This window comes from Sphaerodactylus townsendi, linkage group LG01 (genome assembly GCF_021028975.2).
Source record: "Sphaerodactylus townsendi isolate TG3544 linkage group LG01, MPM_Stown_v2.3, whole genome shotgun sequence".
Classification (NCBI taxonomy): Eukaryota; Metazoa; Chordata; class Lepidosauria; order Squamata; family Sphaerodactylidae; genus Sphaerodactylus; species Sphaerodactylus townsendi.
In genome coordinates, this window is record NC_059425.1 from 124228651 (window position 1) to 124252996 (window position 24346).

Sequence of the window (24346 nt, forward strand, 5' to 3'; positions counted from 1 at the left end):
ACAGTGGTGCAGCAGCAGCACTGTCCATAGCTGCCACAACCTTTAGATTGGGCTGTAGGTAACAGGACTGACAGAAGTACTGTATTCTTGTTGATATTCCTCAGTGGCTTTTGATACAGGCCAAGTCAAATTCTTTATTGCACTCAAAGACCAGCACATAATAATACAAACTGAGAAGTGCACTTATACACAGTCGATGACTGTTTACTAAAAGGTCAACTCACGAAAAAGCAAGTAATAGGTAAAATACATTTGATTATGACAAAAGATTAAAAAGTTAATATAACTACACTTATAAAGTGCCTGTGCAGTCTTGCTAAAAGGCTTTTGATACCATTAATCATGGCATTCTTTAGCCTGACTGACTGAACGGGTACCAGGTGCTCCAGTGGTTCAGGATCTGATGGCCTGGTTATAGATGGTGATGTTCAATGTTCTGGCAATGTGGTACAAAGTCCATTACCCCACTGCACAGATGGCTACAGAAACAAGATGGTAGGTAATTTTCACCAGTTCCTATTTTGTGCAACAGTCCGAAATATACCTTGAAATGCTCCTCCTGGGGGAAGGAAACATCGTTCTCCCAGGTATAATTTAAGGATCAGAGATCTCTTGTGAGAAACAGGATCAGCAAAAGCTGCCCTCTCCTTTGATTGTGGCTGTAGCATTTTACATTTTTTCTAGTTTTACTAGTCATTCTTTTTAAATGACAAATTACCTAAAGAACTATTGGTTAATGCATTTTAAAATAATTAAGAAAATTAAGTTCTGTTTAATTGCTGGATTTCACAAAATTTATGGATAAGAATGAATGACTTTTTTATTCGAAGTCGCAGATGGATGAACAATTATTATGAAATATCCAGCAGTTTCTTTTAAAGAGACAATCTGTCTTTTCTTGTATGCTCATGTGGCACTCCTGTTCAAAAACTTGATTGAAATAAACTTTTTCCCCTAAGGTAAAAGTCTTTTTACACACTAGCTAGCTGTTATGCTCTGACTGTTATAGAAGTAAATGCTACTCCCTAATTTGAGCCACTTGTCTCTTGTGATCTTCACCTCTTTACTATAGATCTGCAGTCAGAGATGTGAAATGGCTAGTATCCAAAACATAGCCACAAAGTAGTACTCACTGCTCCAAAAGCTGTCAATATGCCTGGACTCTGTCTATCCACAGCTCTGGATTGATGGAGGACATCTGACAAAAGGGCAAGGAAGACATCCAGGAAAACCTCTTTCAGATCTTATCTGAACAACAATACTTAACTTTCACCACCTAGGTATGGCTTTCTAGCAGAAAACAATAATATGCATTGTTTCTTTCTGGACAATGATTCGTAAACAAGCTTCCAGCTGATGCTAAATTATTTTTTTTAAGCCTGTTTTTACTGATGAAATTATTCCCTCATCTGTGAGTAACATACTACCCTTTTCCTCAGTACCACAAAGCAACATAAGTATGGTTAATATAATGCAAACATTAGAAAAATGGGCATTATGACTTTTGCAAACTATTGTGAACTCAACATTTTAAATTTTATATCAAACCTAAATAAAATTGTTCAGTTATTTTTTTTTAATCAGCATGGACACTAAAATTATATTTTCTAAAAAGAAGAAAGATAATGGATAATAATTCCATGAAACTCTTACTTTCCTATCTTCTGCCAATAAAATCTAAGATTAATTTTAAGACATCATGTGAAACTTTTTTCTTTTTAATACAATAGGTTTTTTTAATTCCTTCAGTTGAGGATAAATTGTTATCTTTCACTCATGAGGATGATAACCAATTTGTATCTCTTAGATTATTTTTATTGCTGTTGTAATGATAAAAAATAAATTATTTTTAAAATTTATTTATGCATTTATTTATTTTGGTGACTTCTATCCCGCCCATCCGAAAAAGGGCTTAGGGCGGCGATATTAAGTACTATATGTAAAAAAAGTTTATTATGGTTTTGGAGACAAAGTATGAAAATTATTCTAATGCTTCCTGGAAGGCATGTGTGCGTGTTTGTGTGTGTGTGAGGGGAGGGGATGGTTTACTGACCAGTGCCTTGGCTATTGGTCTGTAGAGGTCTTCAGGGTTCTCTTTTGTCCTCCATTTTGTTTAATGGGAGAGAACATCTGCAGATTTGGAGTGAGCTGTTACCAGTTTGCTAATGATACCCTTTCTCCTTCCCATCTAATTTTAGGGAGATAGTAGAAATGCTAAACCAGTGCCATGCAGCTGTGAAGGACTAAATGAGGGTTAACAAAACCTTCTTCTAGACAAAACAGAAATGTTTTGATTGACACAGAAATAGCAGTACAACAGCAGGCTTGCCATTTCTGGTTCTTCCTAGAGTTTTTTGTCCCTAGATAAAAAGTTGATGAAGGTGAGAAGAAGAAGAAGAAGAAGAAGAAGCAGCAGCAGCAGCAGCAGCAGCAGCAGCAGCAGCAGCAGCAGCAGCAGCAGCAGCATTGGATTTATATCCCCCCTTTCCTGTAGGAAACTCAGAAATGCAATTCTGAAAATACTTTCTGGAGAGCACCACGGAATGAAACTGGTCTGACGACTAACGGACCTGCTTAGGAGTACTTCCTAGGCATGCTTCTTATCAGCTTATCTATGCAAAAAAAAAGGTATTTCTGGCATGGTCACACATCCTATAGTATCCAGACAGTACTACTGTAACATGGTGGGACTGCCTTTGAACACTGTTCAAAAACAATAATTGATTCAAAATGTTGTTACCAGAATGCTTACTGGAGCTTGATGCCATAAACATGTCACGTTATTACTCTTACAACTGCTTTGGCATTCAGATTTGTTTCCAAACTAATTTTAAATTACTGGTTTGAAGATTTCAAGCTCTAATGAGCTTGGATCCCAAATACTGCATGGATCACGTCTACTCATATGCTCCTAAAACTTACAATATTTTTGTTCTAAAACACACACTGCTGGGTTTGCCAGCTTTCGAAAGAGAAACTGAGGGGCAGGGAGAAGGATCTAGCATGAAACTGGAAATGATGTAACTATTTTGGGATGCTGCTCTAGGCTGAATTCTATAACATCATGCCAACGTGATAATGTCATGCCTGGTTTAAAGGCAGAATGAACTTGAACCCTTTCCCTATTTTCCTCTCACTGCCCTATTCAGTATTGGGAAACATTGATCCTGGCAGGAGGTCTCCATAACAACCAGTGAGAGGGCTGGAGTGGGGACATGGGGAGTGCAATGTTGGCTATGCTGCTATGTCACCTATGGGGAAAAACCTGGAAGCAAGGACGTAGGTAATGGGGGGGTTCTCGGGTTCAACCCCCCATTGCATCTCCGAAGCTCCACCCCCCGTTTGTGGTTTCTTGTATTTTTAAAGTGTTTTTTGGTTTTTGGCCTGCAGGGGGCACGGTTTTTAGGTTAGTGGCACCAAAATTTCAGGCTGTCATCAGGTTCAGGGGATCCAAAGTTATGGGTCCCCAAAAGGGGTGCCTCCATCCCCCATTGTTTCCAATGGGAGCTAATAGTAGATGGGGCTACCCTTTTGAGGGTCCATATCTGTGGACTCCCTGAATCAACCTTCACTAAACCTACGTGGTATCATCAGGATAGTTTGCTGCTGATACCACCCAGGTCTGGTGAAGGTTGGTTCAGTGGGTCCAAAGTTATGGACTTCCAAAGGGGGTGCCATCCCCCATTGTTTCCAATGGGAGCGAATAGAAGATGGGGGCCACACCTTTGAAGGTCCATAACTTTGGACCCCCAAATCAAACTTCACCAAACTTGGGTAGTATCATCAGGAGAGTCTCCTAAATATACCCTATACCCTGAAAGTTTGGTGCTGCTAGCTTAACATTTGTACCCCTGACAGCAGGCATCCCCTAAATTTCCTCAGATTCTCTTTCTAAATCCACCCCCTTCGGAATGGATTTAAAGGGAGAATCTGAGGTTCCCAGTTAAAACAACATTGAAAGTGATGCTGTTTGGGGGTGGGGGAGAATCCACCCCAAAGCAGCATCACTTTCAATGTTGTTTTAACTGGGAACCGCAGATTCTACCTTTAAGATGAATTTAAAAGGAGAATCTGGGCTCCCTAATTTAAACACTACTGAAATTGATGCTGTTTGGGGGTGGATTCCAGCATCACAACAGCCGCCCGTGGGGGGGGGGGGCATTGCGCAAACCTCAGATTTTGCACTGGGCTCCATTTTCCCTAGCTACCCCTCTGCCTGGAGGGAAGGGAGAAGGGACTGCCAGCTGTCAGCTGGGAGCCCAGCCAGTGGGGGGGCGGGGCAGGGAAGTCTGCCATCCCTTGCCTCAGAGAGCTGCTTTTATAAGCACTGAGGGCAGGGGCGGGGCTTGGAGAGGTGTGGCCATATCCCCAGGGGCGAGTGGGGATGTGGCCTTGCCCTTGAACCCCCCCTAAAAAATCTATACCTACGTCACTGCCTGGAAGTGACATAATGTAGCCCTAGAAAATACCATAGAGTAAACCACATAGTTGCCAGAGATTTCTAGAGCTACCCCACATCACTTACAGGTTCTTCCCAGAAGTGATGTAGCAGCATACCAGGAGACCTGGCAAACCTATTCCTAACACTGTTACAAATATGTTTAGCTGTAATCCAGGCAAATGCCCTACTACCACAAACTGAATCATTTCTAAGGATATTCAATTAGCACCTTCATTGCAGACCTTCTAACACGTCTAGTAGAGGCTCTTAGATTTTATCTCATTACTGTAATTTTGTAAGTGTAGATTTTAGCACGTACTCACAGGCATACACCAATTTGTAAATTTTATGAAAGCAAATATACTGTGTAGGGACAACTCTTCAGAGGCAAAGCAAAGTTTAGCATTTTGTTTCCTAGGCATCTTTCTCTTGTCTTCATCAAAGCTGGTGTGTTCAATTTACAATGACCTCTGACTGACCTACAGTTTTTAAAAGTCTCTGCCAGCCAGAATCAGGAAGTGCTCCTCTGGAAATGACCTTTGAAAAACACCACAAAGAAAAGCAGCAGTCAAAATGACCCAGCAGACAGTACCCCATCCTTGTCCAACGTAAGACAGGACCCCCCCCCTCGCTCTTAGGTTTATCCATCTTCATTTGCTTTTTCTTCCTGTCGTTTCCTCAGACTTCTCAAATACAGAACAGGGACATCTACTCTTTGTCTTCCATTGATCTTAGTACTCACTTATAGAGCAAGTAGCTGAATCAGTTCCAGGAGTTTACATTTTATTGTATCCACAATTTCTTCAAAGCATCTGTGACTAACAGTTACATAACAGCCCGAAATTTAGCTGGTAAAGAGGCTCACATCTGAGAGAAATGTTCATTTTTGAGTTTCTGCTAGACATGCAGTTGTTAAAGCACAGGAGCCCTACAAAAAAAGGGGGGGAGAAGCCAATGTTGCTTAGCATCAAGGCAGATCCTGATGGGTAGGATTCCACATGGGTAGACTTGTCAATCTCCAGGTGATGGCTGGAGTTCTCACACTATTACAACTTATCTCCAGGAGACATAAATCAGTTCACCTGGAGAAAATGGCTGCTTTGGAAGGTGGGACTCTATGGTTTTATACCCCATCAAAGTACCTCCCCACACCAAACTCCATCTCCCTCCGGTTCCATTCTGAAAATCTCCAGCTATTTCCTGACTCGGAGCTGGCATCCTACACATGGGTTTTCAGAAGAAGAAGAAGAAGAGTTTGGATTTATATCCCTCCTTTCTCTCCTACAGGAGACTCAAAGGGGCTTACAATCTCCTTGCCCTTCCCCCCTCACAACAAACAGCCTGTCAATAATAAAACCTGTCAAAAAAGGGAGCAAAGAAATATAACTCATCCACATCCAAAGACGTGCATCTTCCTAGCTACGTGCTTTGAGCACCCAAAAAATAAAAAGAAAAGGAAATGGGGCCATTCCTCATGGCCCCATTTGCTATGAATCCGTTCCCTTACACATTTGGATGAAATTGTGCTCACAGTCACTGTCATGGGGGGGGGGGGGAATGTGCTTGGGGGATGTTTCCGAAATGGTGGATGGTCACACAGTCAGTAGCTCAGCAGAAATGAAATTGACATGACGTAAGGTGGGAGAAAGGGTGGCAGAGTGAGAAAAATAAAATGGTTGGGCACCTGTGCTATTCCCCTGGGAGCGCATTCAACCTGGGATTTTTTTAAAAAATCGCAGTTTTGTCAATTTTTTAAAAAGTTGGGTTGAGGGAAATAACATGACAATCCCACTTTGGGGAGGGGACCCATGTGAAGTTCTTTCCCAAACTGAGAAATTTCCCTTCGTCTACCGGTTATATTTCTATCATGCAGAATCCACCACAGATACACACTTAGCAGGTCCAGCAAGTGGTACAAGAACCCAGCAGCAACATAAAAATAGCAGCCCCATGACACCTTAAAGACTAACAAAATGTATTATAGCATCAGATGAAGCGAACTCTGACACATGGAAGTTTTTCATGGAATACACACACGCACACATATGTGCCTGCACTAGGATAAGAAGTTATGATATTTAAGAGTTCTTTGTTTACAGTATTGTTGCAGATGCTTCATTAAATTTTGGCTTAGTTTACCCCATAACTTGTCTCCTGTCTTCCTTCCGGGGGGAAGGGAAATTGATGTCTCAGCATACTTGTCTGACCAAACATTGAAAATTATAGAGAAGTTCCAAAAAACAAACCCTGGATAATTATAAAGTAAATAAACTATATTCTCAGTATCAGGATAATCTTTAAACAATTTCTCACACTCCTGAATACATTCATCTTATGTAAAACAGATGTGTGTCTTTGGGGTAGACTTTGTCTTTCATTCATGCACTGTAAAATCCCATGTAATTATAAAAGGAAATACAAATTTCCTTGTCTGGTACTAAGAGTAAATCCTATAGAAAGCATGGGAAAAAGAATGGGAGTTTTTCCTGTGAGTTCTCCTGTTTTTTCACCAGACACCCAAAAAGGGAAACTTTGAAATGTGGAGGGACATTAAGGTTGCCAGCCTCTGGGTGGTAGCTAGAAGTTTCCTGGAATTACAACTGACAACAGAGGCGACCAAAATCAGTTTCCCTGGCGGCTTCAGAAGGTAGACTCTATGGAATGATGAGTTCTCTGCCCTCCTCAAATGCTACTTTCCCCCAATCTTCAGGAATTTCAGGAGGAAGTTGGGACCCCCTCCCCCCCCCACAAAATCTGAATAATGAGTGAAATGCTATCTAAAGCAGTGCTTTAAAATATTATTGTTGTAGCCAGCTCAGACTGTGGCTGAGATCCAAGATTAGGTTTGCCAGTCTCAAACTGGTGGCTGGAGAATTACAACTGGTCTCCAGGTTACAGATATCAGTTCCCCTGAAGAACATGACTGCTTTGGAAGGTGGATTCTATGGCATTATACTCCACTGAGGAGTATAATATACCACAAATAATTTTCACACCTGTCAAACTCAGGATTAATATCCCTGCTAATTGTTAGTTAGCTGCAGCCAATTTAATCTAGTTAAAAAGCTTCCACAGCGAAGGGAATGGCCTAGCATCAACACCAGTACTTGTTGTTACAATGCGTAGATTAAGTGGAATGCAACTCACACAGTTATACAATATAGCAATAATTCATTCTCCTAGACCTTTTTAATGATTATGGGGAATGAAGCACAAGTCTTATAGGAAGGAAAAATTCCAACAGCAAGGCACTACTTTTTTAAAAAGTATCATTTTCCAATCACATATATATCCTCTGTTAAAAAAGGAAAGAAAAAATTCCTTTGACAATATATATAAGTTTGTTAGTGGGGGAAAAACAAGTCAGCAGTTATGCTGATTTTTAAAAACTAGGATTAAGCAAAGTTCTGAGTCTGACCTTGACTACTGACAACTGAAGTGTCAATACCACCTATGGAACTTCTAAAAAATAAAAGTCAGGGCCCAAGGGTTATTCCCATGATGCGTTAGTAAACATAGCTGGAAGGTTAGTTAATAAACACCAACTAAGCCCTTCAATGACAGCAATAAATTGTTCAATTGGTTAAATGTCCACATTTTTTTGTTACAAACTCTATGGTGAACTGTTTAATCAGCAAACTGTTGCATCACTCAGCAAACAGATATTGGCAGCCTCCCTGAGACACAAGAGGGCCCTTCAAGAATTAGTCCTTGGTTGGCCAGGCTATTTACTCTCTTCACAACTTGAAACTGGAAAAAAAAAGCTTTCATTAAAATAAAAGCAAATGAACTTCATGTTCTTTGCTCTCCTAATCACAATTACTTTCTTCAAAAAGTCAAGCTGACATTAATGGGTTGTATCCATTCAACACTTTGAGGAAGGTGCTATTGACCATGAACTTGTCCTGTTTCCCCTCCACATAGCATTTTCTTTAGATCCCAGGAAAAGAATGCTGAGAGTCACAGGATTTATGTGGACAATTGGGTGGCCAGGCCATGCCAATTAAAGGAGGTTTCGGGATGGGAACATGGGAAGCCCTTAATGACATGTCCACCACTGCAACATTTACAAGGCAAACCTAGAAGTGATATGGGAAAGCTCTAAGAATCACCAGAAATAGAGATTCCCAGAGTTACCCTATGTCACTTCTGGATTTCTCCAAAAATCACATAGAACACAGTATGTCAGTATTTTTTTTTTATTTGGACCCCTTGGAGAGCTTTAAAGCCCTAAACACCTAAGACCACTGTACCTGTGGGACTGTCCCCCATTATACTTCCACAAGACCGCTGCACTTAACCGGAACAAAACTTATGGTGATCTCTGGCTTAAAATATGTCCAGTTGTCTTTGACCAGGGCCAGGGCCTTTTCAGCCTTTGGCCTTGACCTGGTGGAACTCTCTGTTGAGACCCAGGCCCTGAGAGACTTGACTCAGTTCTGTAGTGCCTACAGGTGAGAGATATCCTCCTGGTCTACTGATGAGAACAGCAACAGTTCATCAGTTGGCCTTCCCTGCTGGACCCTCTGAGGATCTGTATCCCCAATTGTTTCTGCTGTCTCATGCCACTCACCTACATGATGGCTGGAATTTCTTTCTTTTTAAAATGCCATTTGTTAAGGTATGATGTTAATGGTTTTATGTTAAGTATATTTAATGAATATCTGAGTTTCAGAGGTTAGTTGTCTCAAACCCGACCATGGTCGGGAAAGGATGGGATAAAAACGGAACAAATAAAAAAATTAAAATTCTCCCACTGCTGCTTGGAGCAGTGGTGGGCTAGAATGGCTGCCATGACATAGTGGAATGTCTGGCAGCCTGAATGCATAACAATTCATTGGGGGGGGGGAGCAGCTGAGAGGAGGGGGGAATCTGATTTAATAATACTAATACTACTACTACTACTACTACTACTAATAATAATAATAATAATAATAATAATTTTAAAAAATCGATTTGATAAACCGCTCTACTCCCGAAGGGCTTTATTGCTTCCTTGTGCTTCCATTTGGTAGACTCTGCTTGCAGAGAAAGAATGATTTTGCCCAGTTCCTCCTCCTCCTCCTCCTCCCTCTAGCCCCCAAGTCCAGGGGTGTACCTGCCAGAGTACATGTGGTGTCACATGTCCACGGGCACCACCCTTTTAATCATGTGGGGGCGAAAAATCTCTCCCCACACCTCTCTGGTGGAGAGGCGCCCCTGCCTGGTGCTCCCCCCTCCGGCAGTCACAGTGGCCCCTTCAGACTCTCCTGGCCTGTAGCGACCTTCCCGGCTTCGGCAGAGGAGGAGGCATGGCGAGGGACCATGCTGCTGCCTAGCCTCCTGCAGCCGCCAATGGTAAAAGTCCTTATTGGTGAATGGCCACAACACCATGGTGCATGCTGCCCACAGACCCTGCTCCAGCACTGCCCTTGGCCCACCCCACACTGGCCAGAGAGGCTCCCTCCCTCCCTCCTGGCCCCAGACCTTCACCTGGCTGAGTGCCTGGTGGCCCAGCACAGGATGAGAGGGAAGAGAAAGAGGGGAGGCTGGTGGCCCGCAGACAGGGAGGCACTGTCTGGCAGGGGCAGGGGATGGGGGGTGCAACGGAGCTGTGCAGCTGGACCCAGAGCCAGGATCAGGGTGGCGGGGAGAGGAGTAGAGGCAGATACCCAAGTTGAGAGTGCAGAACTTGTGCGAAGGAGCCTGGAAGGGTCCCCAGTGTAGAAGGGACAAGAATCGCACAGGGGCATCTTGATGCAGAACATGATGCGCAGGGCAAGTGTAGCCCCTATGTTCAGAATGAGTTGACCCAGAAAGGGGTGGAGACTCAAAGCAGCAGAAGGCTGCAAAAACTCATGAAGTTTGAGGAAGCAAGGCTACCAGGCTGGGACCTTGATTTATTTCTTTATAAGCTCTTAACACCTTGTTTAAGGTAACTGCAATGTTGTTGGGAACTAGTGGGAAGGGAGTTGTTTATTTTTGCTATATTGCAAATGTTAGAATGTATTGATTCAGGGCTTTCTGTGTATGTAGTTGATGGGAGTTCTTTTCGGGACCTTCATTATCTTGAATCCAGTTCACCAAGCCTCTGAAGTCTTCATAAGCCAACCACCAGCAGGAAGAATTGGACTTGGCATTACAAGACTGTAAATAGAAGGACTTGAAATGCAACTCAACAGGACTGTGAAGTGTTAATGTTAAATATTAATGTTTAATAAGTGTTATTTGTTAAGAAAAGTAAGAACATAAGAACAAGCCAGCTGGATCAGACCAGAGTCCATCTAGTCCAGCTCTTTGCTATTCACAGTGGCCCACCAAGCGCCTTTGGGATCTCACATGCAGGATGTGAAAGCAATGGCCTTCTGCGGCTGTTGCTCCTGAGCACCTGGTCTATTAAGGCATTTGCAATCTCAGATCAAGGAGGATCAAGATTGGTAACCATAGATCGACTTCTCCTCCATAAATCTCTCCATAGATCGACTTCTCCTCCATAGATCGACTTCTCCTCCATAAATCTGTCCAAGCCCTTTTTAAAGCTATCCAGGTGAGTGGCCATCACCACCTCCTGTGGCAGCATATTCCAAACACCAGTCACACGTTGTGTGAAAAAAATGTTTCCTTTTATTTGTCCTAATTCTTCCCCCCAGCACTTTCAATGGATGCCCCCTGGTTCTAAACAAAAGTAAACCATTTTGTTTAAAATTTAGTTGATGCAACTCCTTCCAAGTTCTGCCCCGCAGAACTCACAGTTAGAGGTTACACAAGCTTGCCAATGGTGCCTCCCCACAAACTTCCGACATCGCTGTGTACCTTGTTGAACTCCCTGTGTACCTCCCAATCCTAAAGCAGGTTTGTCCTGCGACATTTCCCTCATCCCAGGTTTTTCAAAAACCACTAAAATGTTGACCTTTTCCCCAAAACCTTTTCCCCAAAAAATTGAATCACTTCCGTGTGAAGGCCACAGGAGCAAAACTGATTTATTTTCCTTGTCCCCCCACCTAGGCTCCCTGCCTTACATGATGCTCACTGTGTTTCAGCTCACTCTCGCCAAGCGGCTAACAGCTAGCCCTGTCCTGCAGCTTCCAGCTCACATTCCCAGAAGGGGAGGGGTGGGGAAGTGCCTGCCTGGCAGGATGTTCTCATTCTGTGACAGCCCCAAAGACCAGTCAAATGTTATTTGGTATATCATGTGTGTGTGTGTGTGTGTGTGTGTGTGTGTGTGTGTGTGTGTGTGTGTGTGTGAGAGAGAGAGAGAGAGAGAGAGAGAGAGAGAGAGTCTCATGCTGTGGTTTCCTTTAAATGTGGATGGGACATAGTGCTCTGTCCAGTATTGGTCAAAAGTTTTTACTTTGTCCAGCACAACGTGCTTGCCATGTCACTCACTGCACCAGCTCCTTTCTAAAGCTAGAGAAAAGTGGGGGGGGGTGTCCTGCTTGGTTTTCCTGCTGTTGCTGTGGATCTGTCAATCAGAAGCACTGGGAGGGGGGAAGAGCCAATCACAATGCAGCACACTATGGATGTGTGCTGTACTTATGTTGTAAAAACAAAAAAAGTTGGGCTCGTGCGAAAGAAATCAGAGTATTTCCTTACAGTCTTAACTCGACTCCTTCACAGAAACAGGATAAAACAGACCCAAATTTTTAAATACCGAATGTAACCTGGTATAATTATGCTGTGTGGAATCAACCATAAGTGTGTTGCAGAATTGCCTCGTTTAACTTGGGACGGGGGCACATTCAATAAGAGACCATCTTTAGGTTTAACACACACATCTAGGAGAGAAGGGATTTCACTTTTCAACACAGGCAAGGCACTGCAAATATTTGAAACCACCATGTAATTGATAAAATTGTGGTAACAGTAGAGAAAAAACCTTTTTTCCCTTCCAATGATTATCATGATAAATGTAAGACTTTGTTCTTTGCAATCAAAAGTAGAATATTTCTTACATGGCAGATTGTTTGAGATTCTTTAAACTCATGAATAATAAAAAACTGTTCTTAGATATTCAAAATATCACAAACGTTTAAAACCAAACTTAATAAGTTACTCCAGTTTTAAATAAAATATGGCTAGGTAAAGCAACTCAGAACAAATTTGCAAATGGAATTCAGTGCAGAAGGCTGTTTATTGTTACATTAGACTTGTAATTCTTTTCTCTTAAAAAGTCCAACTTTATTCCATGGAATAAAGAGTTTCATGATTGTAGTTTAAGACCAGTCCCCAAAGAACAGCAACATTCATTCTACAGGCTAAAGGATGCTTATGTTTCTTGAATATCAGCCTTATTCTTTACACTGCAAATTATTGCCTTTCATTTTTATGCTGCATCTTATGCTTATGTGACATGAAAGGGAGAAATCACCGTGATTTAGAGTTCATTTAAAAGCCACTTTAAATATTTAAAAATCTGGAATAATTATTAATTTTTTATAAGTTTTTAAAATAAAACTGTTGGAAATATTATATTTACCTGTTAACTATTTCTGAGAATCAACAGTTAGCATTTTCATGGGATGATTTCTGCTCAACCCCTCAACTGTGCTCCAAGCTTCAAACATCCCTGGGAGATGGGGGACCTCCACTTCATGATGCACCCAGGGGTACTACAGGTGGAGGGAGATGAGAGATTTCTTCCTTGAGAGGTGCTCCACTGGACCTAAATGAATACAGTGATTGATTTATTTTTTGCTGTCACAGTTGATTTACGGCGACCCAAAGGGTTTTCAAGGCAAGAGATGTTGGAAGATGGTTTTCTATTGCCTGCCTTCGTGTCACAACTCTGGTATTCCTTGGACGTCTCCAACCCAAATACTAGGCAGGGTCAGGGCTGAGAGCGTATGATTGGTCCAAAGTCACTCAGCAAGCTTCCAAGGCAAGAATGGGGATTTTAAACTAGCTTTCCCAGGTCCTAGTCTGACACCTGAACCACTACACCATATTGACTTTCATACAGTGAATTAATATCCTAAATCATTTAACATATTGTGTTAGTTGACAGCAGTTATCATTTACCACTGTCTAGGAATTTGCAAATGAGATATTTACAATTCCAGCTAACCTCAATGTAATTATGTTTTGCAAAAGTTTATTTGTATGGAATATACTCTCTCTCATTTTATATGTATATATAGTTGTGCTTATATAAATATTAAAGACTTCAGCAAGTGTGTATCAAATGGCTAGTTATTTTCAAAGCTGACAACATAACTGCTTTTAAGCATGTTTCAGATACCTTCAACTCCCCCGACCTGTAATTTAAAAAATCTTCTATAAAGAAAGTGTGGCATTCCAACACCATACCAGTCCTTCACTCACTGACATCTCCAGTGATTCTCTACACAAAGCATGTACCTGAGGACCACCCCCTTCCCTTTCCCCTTGAAATGTGAAAACAGAGGCATGCAAACTATCCTGAGAAGCTTCATACTGCATCAGCACCTGCTCAGGCAGTGGTCAGTTAAACAAGCAAAACAACAGCTGAGTAAGTCAGGTCAGCTACCCTATGAACTTCAAGGCACACACTCTGGAGGCCTCTCCACATCACCCTTACTTATTTGAAAATAGCAATACTTAGTAATGTGATGCCTCCTGTATGTGTTTGAAGGGGCAGTAAAAGGCTTTTTGATACACTGCTGCTGTTTTGTCTCTCTTTCAAAAGAGGACACACAGTCTCCCAGCTGCATTGTCTGCAAGGAACAACACAACTCATTCTATCCCACTCTAGTAATGTTTGCTTAAGAAGCACAGGTTCAAGAGAAAACAGTAACCATTAACACTACAGAAGCCCATTAACACTATAGAAGCCCATTAGCACTATAGAAGCTCAATTTCTTTTGCCACACACACTTGTTAACAAGTTTATAAACTCCTGTGCAGTTTCACAGTAAGCAGCCAGTTCTCCCTTCAAACATCTTTAGAATGCTGGCATAGTACATTTTTAACATATTAATATATTAAATGTTAGAAATAAAACTTCAGTGAACTGTATGCTAAACACAAATACCAGCCTCTCTATGAGGTACCTAATTTGGTGCATTCAAAATAAGTATCATAGATATAAAAAAAACTGAAGTCTGTTTATCAACCAATATTGCCTCATGAATACAACTGTTCTAATCATAGTTGCACCACTACAGGGTTTTTCTGCCACTTCAGTATAAGTAATAGCTACAAATAACAGGAACGGATATATCCATTTCTTGCTTATGAACTTTCCAGTACAAGGCTAGATGGACCTTGACCTGTTCAACAAGTCAATTCTGATGAAGAATTTGCAGACTGAGGGGAAGGGAACCTATCCTCCCCACACCTTGCTTGCTCAAGCTCACACCACCTTCAAGGCCCTCTTTTTCACTTTTCCTGCCTGTTCTGCCAATATATCCCTCTGTTCTCTTGCTTCTTTGCTGTAATCCCCTCCATTCTGTCAGGGGTTCCTGCTATCCCTCCATCCTTATCTTCCTCCTCTTCTTTTCCACTGCCACCCACCTTCAGACTCTCTTCTCAGAGGTAGGAGCAGTAGCTAATGCTCGTCATTTTTTGGTCTGCTACCTCTAGTGTTTTCCACTCCCCCATCACCTACCTGACTTGCCTAACTGTAGCATCATTTCCCTGAATGCAGTGGGAGCAGAGTGGCAACTCCCTCTACTCCTTCCCACACATCTTCAGTACTGCTACCTTAGTGGTAACCGATTACATGACCAGCTCCTTGCCTGTCCACCATGGGCCTGGGACACACTTGCTGCACAGGTGCAGACAACTGTAAGTCATTCCGTTTTAAAAAAATCTGCCCTCCTTTCAAGGTTATTTTCTGCAAAATTGGATGTCTTCCCAAGTTCATAGGAAAATTTCCTTCCACACTATACAACCCAAATCTGGAATTAGATATATTGACAAAGGGGACACCTGCAAAGATCTGTAGGAGAAGAAAATCATTTACTTCTCCCCCACTACTTTCCCTTCCCTGGCAGCCCCCACAACTTCTTACTCTCTTGTTTCTTACTGATCTTCCCTCCCATTAGCCAACTTACTTTTACTTGCCCCTATCTTTAGCTTTTTTTTTTACTCCTACAGCCTCGACCTCTGAAAACTGGCAGATGCTCAGTGTGACTCCCAGTCAGGGGAGGAACGAGGGGGAACTGCGCCCAGTGCACGCTTGCGCCCTGTGCCCCTGCCACGCCCCATCCCGCAACGCCCCTGCAACTCCCCCACCATGTCCCCGCAGGGGTACACACAGTGGATTCAAATAATTTAACAACTGGTTCTGGTGATGGGATTCAAATAATTTAACAACTGGTTGTTTACAAGCACCATTTTAACAACCGGTTCTGCCAAAGTGGTGTGAACCTGCTGAATCCCACCACTGGGCGCGCGCCTGGTGCATCACGCAACCCCTTCCCCTTGGTGCTACGCCACTGCTCTCAGTTGTTCAGTGGGAAAACCACAAGGTCTTGTGAGGGGCACTTAATTTACCCCTACACCCCATTTTCACATTATTTCTTCCTTCCTTCATCCTGGAAGCTTCCATAGCTTCACTTTTCCCTGTTTCTCTTTTTACTTTCCACCCACAAACCTACTTTTTATCTGCTCCTCATCTTCCGCTATATTAACTTATTTTCATCATTTCTCCACAATGGCAACTGAATCAGAGTAGCGTCAATATTCTCGTTTCCATTTTATCATAATAACCTGGTAACATGGCTTTGACTGGGAATGTGTGAGTGGTACAGGGTCACTCAGTCAGTCCCATGGTAAACTGGGGATTTGAACCAGTGTTTCCCAGATCCTAGTTTGGAAGTCTAACCACTACATATTCTCACTTTTGTAGAGGGCTGCTGCTGTACAGCAACAGGTAGCCATTCCTAGATAAATTATGTATGTTGTATAGTATCAAGTTGAATGGTAGTTGCTGATAGGCAACTTCTTCTCTTCAGGGCCGAGACAGGCCTGGAAGGGACCTTCTGCCTCTCTCTGCCTTTTACTAATAAGAAACCAAGGCTTGAAGCCTGGCAATACAGATGTGGTTATCTAGAAAGCCCCACAATGGCTACTGCAGAGGATATTTGTTTCTTAGAAGTACAGGTTTACCACCCCCCCTCCGACACCACCACCACACACACACACTTTTTTAAAAATTAGGTTTTTCTATAAACCTAGGGTTTTATCCAGTTTGTAGAAAGTTCTGTCTTGTCGGTTCATAGTTCAAGTTTCCAGATTGAAGTATTCAAACATTAAGCCACATTAGGATTGCCAGTCTCCGGGTAGGCCTGGAATTCGACAATAATAACTGATCTCCAGACTACAGATACCAGTTCTGCTGAAGAAAACAATGGCATTATACCCTGAGGAGATCCCTTCCTTCCCCAAACTCTGCCTTCCCAGTATCTACCCCCCAAATCTCAAGGAATTGCCAACCCAAGGTTGGCTACCCTAGGTCAATTTTGCAAACCCCTTAGATCTACAAATCCCTTTTGTTAAATATCCCACAGAAAAATATCTAATGAAAGTGTCAGGAGTTTAAACTCTTGTGCTAATATGTTTTCAGAAGACATAAAATGTGTGCTTAGTGTACCTTTAAAAAAAGCTAACCCCCCAAAAAAGCTAGACCCCAAAAATGGGTCTAGTTCACAGGAAGGAATACTTTGTCAGATAATCCTCCATCAAAGGCTTTGTTTTGAAGTTCTCTGAACACTATGCTGAGCCAGATGCCTTAGAGAATGCAGACAATTCTGGTCTTGAAAAAGCACTTCAACTGAAGTGCATGTTTAGGTGGTTCTCTAGATGAAACTCAACTATTTGGCATATAGAGTCAAAGTCTGTACTGACAATGAATACAACTTGTGGGGGAAAATGAACTATATACTACATCAGAACTGGGACTGGATGTTAGCGCTCAGGAATATTTGTATGCAGGCACCTGGACTGATTCTTACTTAAATGGATAGTGTAACAAAGCATCATCTCTCACAGACTATTCATTTCCATATAAAGAACAGTGTGGCATCTGCAACTCACTTCATTGCATACTACTGGTTGTCCTAAGTGAGTTTTGAGATAACTGCATCACCATGTAACCAGGATGAAGAAGGAATTGACAAGATATCTAGTTATATCCCTTCAGCTTAAGCATAAATACGGGAAATGGAAATTTTGAAAGAAAACAATAGTGAAATATATTGGCATTAGTATCCTGGATGTGGTATGTGATTCAAACATCTGCTTTTCAGGGAATATGTGGGACTGATTCAGTTTTTGATGTGGAGTCACTAGTTTTAGATACAAACCTATACCAGTAATCATAGCTGGTTCTTTATTAAATGTAGGTCTGGACCCTAGGTTACTTAATTATAAAAGAGACAGGAATTCTGTACCAAATTCAGAGAAGGATTTCCCAATTATCACTTGACAAAGTATTTTTTCAGTGCAAATAGCTCTTCTACAGGCCGCTTCCGGGCATCGGCAAAATAATATGACGCCGCCGCGAACGGAAAAAAAAGAAGCCAGAGCTGCAGAGCTGCTCGCGAGGTGCGAGTATCGCCACTTGCCACAAAAACGCTAAACCGGGCGCTTAAGACGTAGACGATTCAGAAAACGCTTTTAAACCACTCTTTTTTCCCCATGTGACGCGATCGACGCCAAGACTGGTAAGCAACAGAAATGCCACGGAGCTGTCGCTGCCACAAATGTATGCTGGCCGGGCAACTGCATCGGCCGCGAAGTGCGCAGGTTAACGCCGCTGAGATCGGCTCAAGAGCAGCCCGCGCTAACCGGTCATTTTCGCGGCTGCTATGGCTATCACAGCCCTTCGTCTGTGTGAACGCTTTTTTTTTGGGATAAGCTAAGCCGGGCACTTTCATGCACGCCACATCGCTAAGTCCGCTGCTTTTTTTTGGCCGCATGGAAACGGCCTTATACAAAGTATTTTCTGGCACATTTGTGAAACAGCATGCTTTGACTTCTGCCAGATCAGAATTTGTGGGAAGATTACTATACCCTATTAAGGTCAACAATAAAATGCCTGCTGATTTTAATAGAGCTCTACTGTACTCACTTGGCATAATCTTAAAAACGTTAAGGTGTGCCAAAATTTTAATGAAATTAATGAGACTTAAATATGCAGATAAGTGTTAAGATCCCATTGATTTCAAATCAACTTATGCAGTCCTTTGTGGATTGCACACAGCATGTCTCTTGATTAAGAATAGGATTTTGCTAATTAAGAACATGTGTAACCATTCTTAGTATAACCTTAATATGGAGTAATTAGTTCTAAATCATATTAGCAGCATTATATGTTTGAGCTTGGATATTTGTGCCTTTAGGGCAGAAGTCTGAATCATAACACAGGGCAAAGGAGATTTTGAATTACCTCCAGAGATATACTTTTAAGAAGTCAGCATTTTTCTAACCAAACAGATTTGCTGATGGAGACAATAGTTTAAAATATTGAAGCTGATATGGTCCATTCCCCCCTCCCACCTCCAGTTCTGCCCCACAGACTAATGCCCTCCCACTGCTAAAGAAATAACTACTAGTGAGTTTGGATGACAAACTCACCTGACAATTTCTCCACATATCATCATGGTCAAGATCTGAAAGAAGGTAAACAGGAAAAATGGAAACCTACACAATGTTTTAAAATCCCAAACAATCTGCTCATTCATACAGGGTAACCCCTTGTGTTCGCATACAGCTAATTGGAGGAAGTAAATACAGAAGGATTTCAAAAAAGGGGGGAAAGGTTCTGAAAACACAACAGGTAAACCTTGCATATCCTTACTGCTCCCCACATACTATGCCAACGATACGTTTGTTAATAGCCTTATTTTGTTATACTTTTGCCTCCACTACCCTTCTGACCCTTCAGCATTCAATAAAACATGTTTCTTTAGTGATAAAACTCTATACTGACCAAACATACCCTTTTACAGCTGGGTTCACTGTTCAAACTAAAGACACCTTGTCTGCTTCAAGGATATCTATATCAGCTCAACTAAAACTGCCATAAAGTTGAGAAGTTAGGAAGATAGATATCCTGAATGTGAGGTGTGGAAATATTCTTGTTTTGCTACAGCAGATATTGATTTGGATCCAACGAAATGATGTGTACACATGTTCTGTATAGATTGAGCTGGAGATGGAAGGAGTTTCAAAGCTTGTTCAGTCCTGGAGGATCTACATAAAGTTCCTGAAAAGAGATACTCCTGTTTAGGTTTTAAACCAGTTCTACATACTACTAAAGGAAAGGGCACATTTTCTTGGATTATAAAATGATGTACACACATGTTGCACTGAACATCATCTTACTTATTTTATTTAAAACATTTCTATGCCTGTCTTTCTTCTGAGTGTCACAGTCTTAGATTAAGCATTCCTCCTGACTGCAAGAAAGAGATGAGAATGCCTCTTCCAATTACTGCTACAATTTGTTGTACATTCTTGTATTATTTTAAATGCTACTGCATAATTAATCATGGATACTGTTTCAGTTAATCAAATGATATTTATTTGATTAATCCAGCTGATTAATTCACAATGTTGAAGCCCTAATGGCTAGCCCTATTGTAATTATATTAATTATATGCTCACAGAAATGTGCCACATAAAAATCAAAGGCCAGAATTTGCAAAGTTAAGAATATTTAAGTACCAAAGCTCTGACAAACATTTCCACATATAAATTACTGTAATAAAGTAGTGGATTAGCAAAGGATTCAGAACAGAAAGTTGTACTAATCGACTATATACAGAGATCTACAGTGGGAATGTGCCTGGTAGGCCTTCAGGTCCTTGTTCAATGCAGAAGATCTAAAGCCAAAGCATTCTCAACAAATGGTTCCCCAGTTTCTTCCTGAAATCCTCCAGTGAGATAGAGCACCCTCTTTATCAGTAATGTGTTTCATTGTCAACCTGCTCTTACTGTTAGAAAGGTTCTCCTGAAGAAGCTTCTTCTGCTCTGAAGAAGTCAAATGAAATCTTTCCTCCTGTAACTTTAGGCCATTACATCTTTACATTAGTCTGGTGACAGACATTTAGGTACCTGAGGAGCACAACTATCATGTCTCCAGCCTTCTCATTCAGGTTAAACCTACCTACTTCAACCTTTCCTCTTAAGATTTCCCAAACCTCAATAATTTTTGTTGCACTCCTCTGAATATGTTCAGTATGTCTACATTTTTCTTGAAGTGTGGCACCTACAACTAGACACGGTACTCTACATGAGGTCTAACTAGTGTGGAGTACAGTTCTGAAGACTTGGATATTATTTTTATTAACGCAACCTAACACTGTTATCATACTGCTGATTTACATTCAACTTGTGACTGCAACCTAAGATATTTTTCTCATGTGTTCTTCTCCCAACTCAAGTAATGTCCACCCTACACCCTACATATTTGATTCCTTTTTTGCTGAATGCCTCTGTTGCATTTCATTTTGTTAGTTTCAGCTGAACCTGAACTGCATTTGCATTTTCTAAGACAATAGCTATCCCTTCCAGTTCTGTGTTAGTCACTAATTGATAAAATTCCTTCTATCCCTTATCCAAGTTACTGAGGAAAATATGGAGGAGTATTAAGCCTTTGGCACCTTATGCAAGTCCTTCCTCCTGATAGTGTTATTGATAAGCATTCAAGAACAGTTATTTAGCCAACTGTAAACTCACTCAACAGTGCTATCATCTAAACTAACCTAACCAGTTTTCTAACCAAAATATCATAAACATCCTTGTTAAATTCCTTGCTGAAATCTAGATCACAGAATTCACAGAATTGGTTCATGAATATAATTTGAAATGGATAATAAGACTAGATTGCCATTGTTTAATTCTTCAAAGTCAATATCTTGAAATATGGTGAACTATTGTTTTGTTACAGTAGTAATCTATTGCCAAACAATATGTTTAGGTTATTCAATGACATTTAGTTAAAATGTGTTTATAGTATTAATTTTAATATACTGACTATGTAGCTCTATGGTGTAGTGGTTAAGTGTTGGACTAGTTAGTATCTGGGAGAGTTGCATCCAAATCCCCACTTGTGCCATGAAAGCTAGCTGGGTGACCTTGGGCCTATCACACTTTCCCAAGCTAGCCTACCTCACAGGGTTGTTGAGGATAAAATGGAGGAGAATGATGCAAGCTGCCTTGGTCCCCACTGAGGAGAAAGGCAAGGTACAATTGAAGTAAATAAAGTAAATAAAACAAAAAGAAAACAAATTCATTTTTTGGGTTTTTATTGCATTTACCTAACTTACATTTTCCATAAAAACACCCTATCATTCCATAAAAACACCCTATCATTGTTAGCATTACTGTATAGTATATATTTACAATATAGTATATACCACATATACACACACACTTATTCAAATACTAAGGAATGCTAAGCTTCAAAACAATTATGCATGCAAATATGTACAAGAAAGATAAATAACCCTGATGTACATTAAAAAAACACGTTTCAGTAGTAAGCATATCCTATAAAACATAAAATTTAAAAATTATTTATATTCTACCATTATAGTCTAAATTTCAGCTGAAATATCTTCAGTCCATAGTAGGATTAAAAAACTGCCCCTACTCCCCCCCATGTTCTGTTCTAGTACTTCCTCCTAATATTAATAAAGTTGCTGTTTTATGAACAAGGATCATATAATATTTTTTAAAACAGAACTATACTTTTTCAAAAGTATCTTTGAAATATTTTCCATAACCCCCTTCCCATGTCTCCTCATTTTTAAAGATTATGGATACTTTATAGAAACCAGAACCATTGAAAAATAACGCATACTGATTTAATATCTATTTGTTTCGTAACTTAAGGTGGAAAGCAATGTAAAGGTGCTGTGTTAAAGAAATCAATCAAAGCAGCAGGAAGTTGTCAATCTGTCTCACTCTGTCAAATTAAGTAGAGTAGTCACTGTTCTTCTCTCTTCCCTTTCTTCTGAAGTGTAGAAAATGCTGCTAACAGACTTACATAAATAATTACTGAAAATATACTCACTTTCCCCCTTCAGAATAGCATTTGAAGCAGTTCATGGAGGACTGTACACTTGAGCAATGCTTCCCCCTTCACAGCACAGTGGCCACTTGCTGTTCTGCCTCTCTAGAATGTAGATCCTATAGTCTCCTGTGTCAATAGATGTATCAGGAGGTGTCACATGGCACGGCCTTTTGTCTCTGTCCTGACAGTGTGTCAGTGGTCATGGCCAATGATTAAGACAGAAGAATCCTTCGCAAAGCAATGAAAAATGTTGATCTCGACTCTAACTATCAAAGCAGCAAGACAGCTTGTGCCAATATTTTGTTTAGTCATAACCAGAGTTAAATTCTTGTTCAGATACACTGTACAGGGCTATGGGATAATCATAATGGCAAAACCATCACTCATTTCAAGGGCAATGGAAAAAAACAACAGCAGCAATGTGTGAATTTACCCCTGAGTAGTCTTTCAAATATCACTGCAACCACTCCATGCTTTTAGTTTCTCGTTTGCTGAACAGTACTTGGGAAACCCTTGGAGAACCGCAAACAGTCCATGTTCATAAAAAACTATACCACATTTACTTCTTCCATTTAGGCCTTCTATCAACTTAGCAAGTTCTAAGTAAATTAAATATGCTTCTGAAAAGACTTCATTAAACCTTCATTCCAACTGAGGAATCACTTGTGTACATAGCAACAATCCAAGCACTCATATAATATAAATCAGCCCATAATTAATGAGAAACATATATGTTCTGACATTAGAAGTGGCAGCTGTACAGTATTACTCAGACCACCTGTGCAGTATTACTGAGATTACTCAATGCTTTAGACTTCCAAGATCAGTAAAGATTGCTTTATTTTCTATACTTTAAAACTGTCCCTTAATTCTACATAAGCAACCAATTACATTTCCTGTCCTAACCATACACTAAGGTGTGCAGGAAAAAAACACAACCAAACAAATGGACTGGCCTCAAACCAGAATTTCCAACTGTTTCATTCTTGGCTATCTGTTCCAGTAGAATCACACTTAACAATGATTTATATAGTTTATATTGGTGATGATAATGTCTCAGTTGATAACTGTACTTACTCATCTCAGATTGGCACCTGTTCCTATGCAAACAGCAGCCTTTAAATTTATCTGATTAAAAAGCTAAGCTGATATTGGGAACTTGCAGAGAAGTGTAAAAGCAGCAATGAGATAGATTAATGAATAAACAGCACAAGAAATAAATGCATTATGAGTTGTAAGCAAAGATCTTCCTATGTGAATGAATGGCACTTTCGTTAAGAGACAGGCTATATGTCACTGATTTTCTCACTGGCTGCAGTCCTCTATACCCCCTAAAAAGATTTTCCAGAAGGGCAGAGGACCCTCTGATGCAGTGTACAACACAGTATGGGAAGCTGCAAATGTGGGGGAAGCAGTGAAAGTGCCTGGCGGGATGATAAAAAAAGAAAAGAAAAAATACATTACATTACATTAAAAAGAAAAAAGTGAGACATAGAGGTCTGAAAAAGATTTTGGTGTGCCTGACCTTCATATTCCCTCTCCCCTTTCATTAACTGTCTGCTTTAGTGATCTGGCCTGTCACAGAATTGCTCGATAAATTAAGGACTGCTGCAAATAATTTATAGCTACCAAGGTCTTGGCTGATTAAATCTTCCAGACTTGAGAGTAATCTCAGCGTCCACTCTCTTTTATTTAACTCACAATCCGCATCAGGCCAAATGATTAGGGGTGGTGGTGGATAAGGCAGCTTAGCACTTTTTCCTTTAAATTATCACACGATTTGATCAGTGCTATCTTCCTTTCATTTTGATTGGTAAGCAAATAAATGTTAAGAGAAGTGAAATAAGTTTTAAAGTTACTCCATATATACACAAAAGACAATTACCAGAGCCAGCCTAGGGAGTTTGTACCTTGAAAAACTA

At 40.8% G+C, this 24346-nt stretch overlaps 1 protein-coding gene across 3 annotated transcripts in view; it reads right to left on the bottom strand.

The window, feature by feature from the left end:
- Positions 1-24346, bottom strand: part of PRDM1 (PR/SET domain 1) — a 120663-nt gene that overhangs the window by 54341 nt on the left and 41976 nt on the right. Inside the window, exon 1 of one of the 3 annotated variants that reach the window (XM_048493619.1) lies at positions 12897-13024. The exons of the other annotated variants lie outside the window; for them this stretch is intronic. The gene's annotated coding sequence lies outside the window, so the exon portion shown is untranslated. Of the gene's footprint in view, positions 1-12896; positions 13025-24346 lie in introns of those variants that run through there. 3 annotated transcript variants of the gene reach the window in all.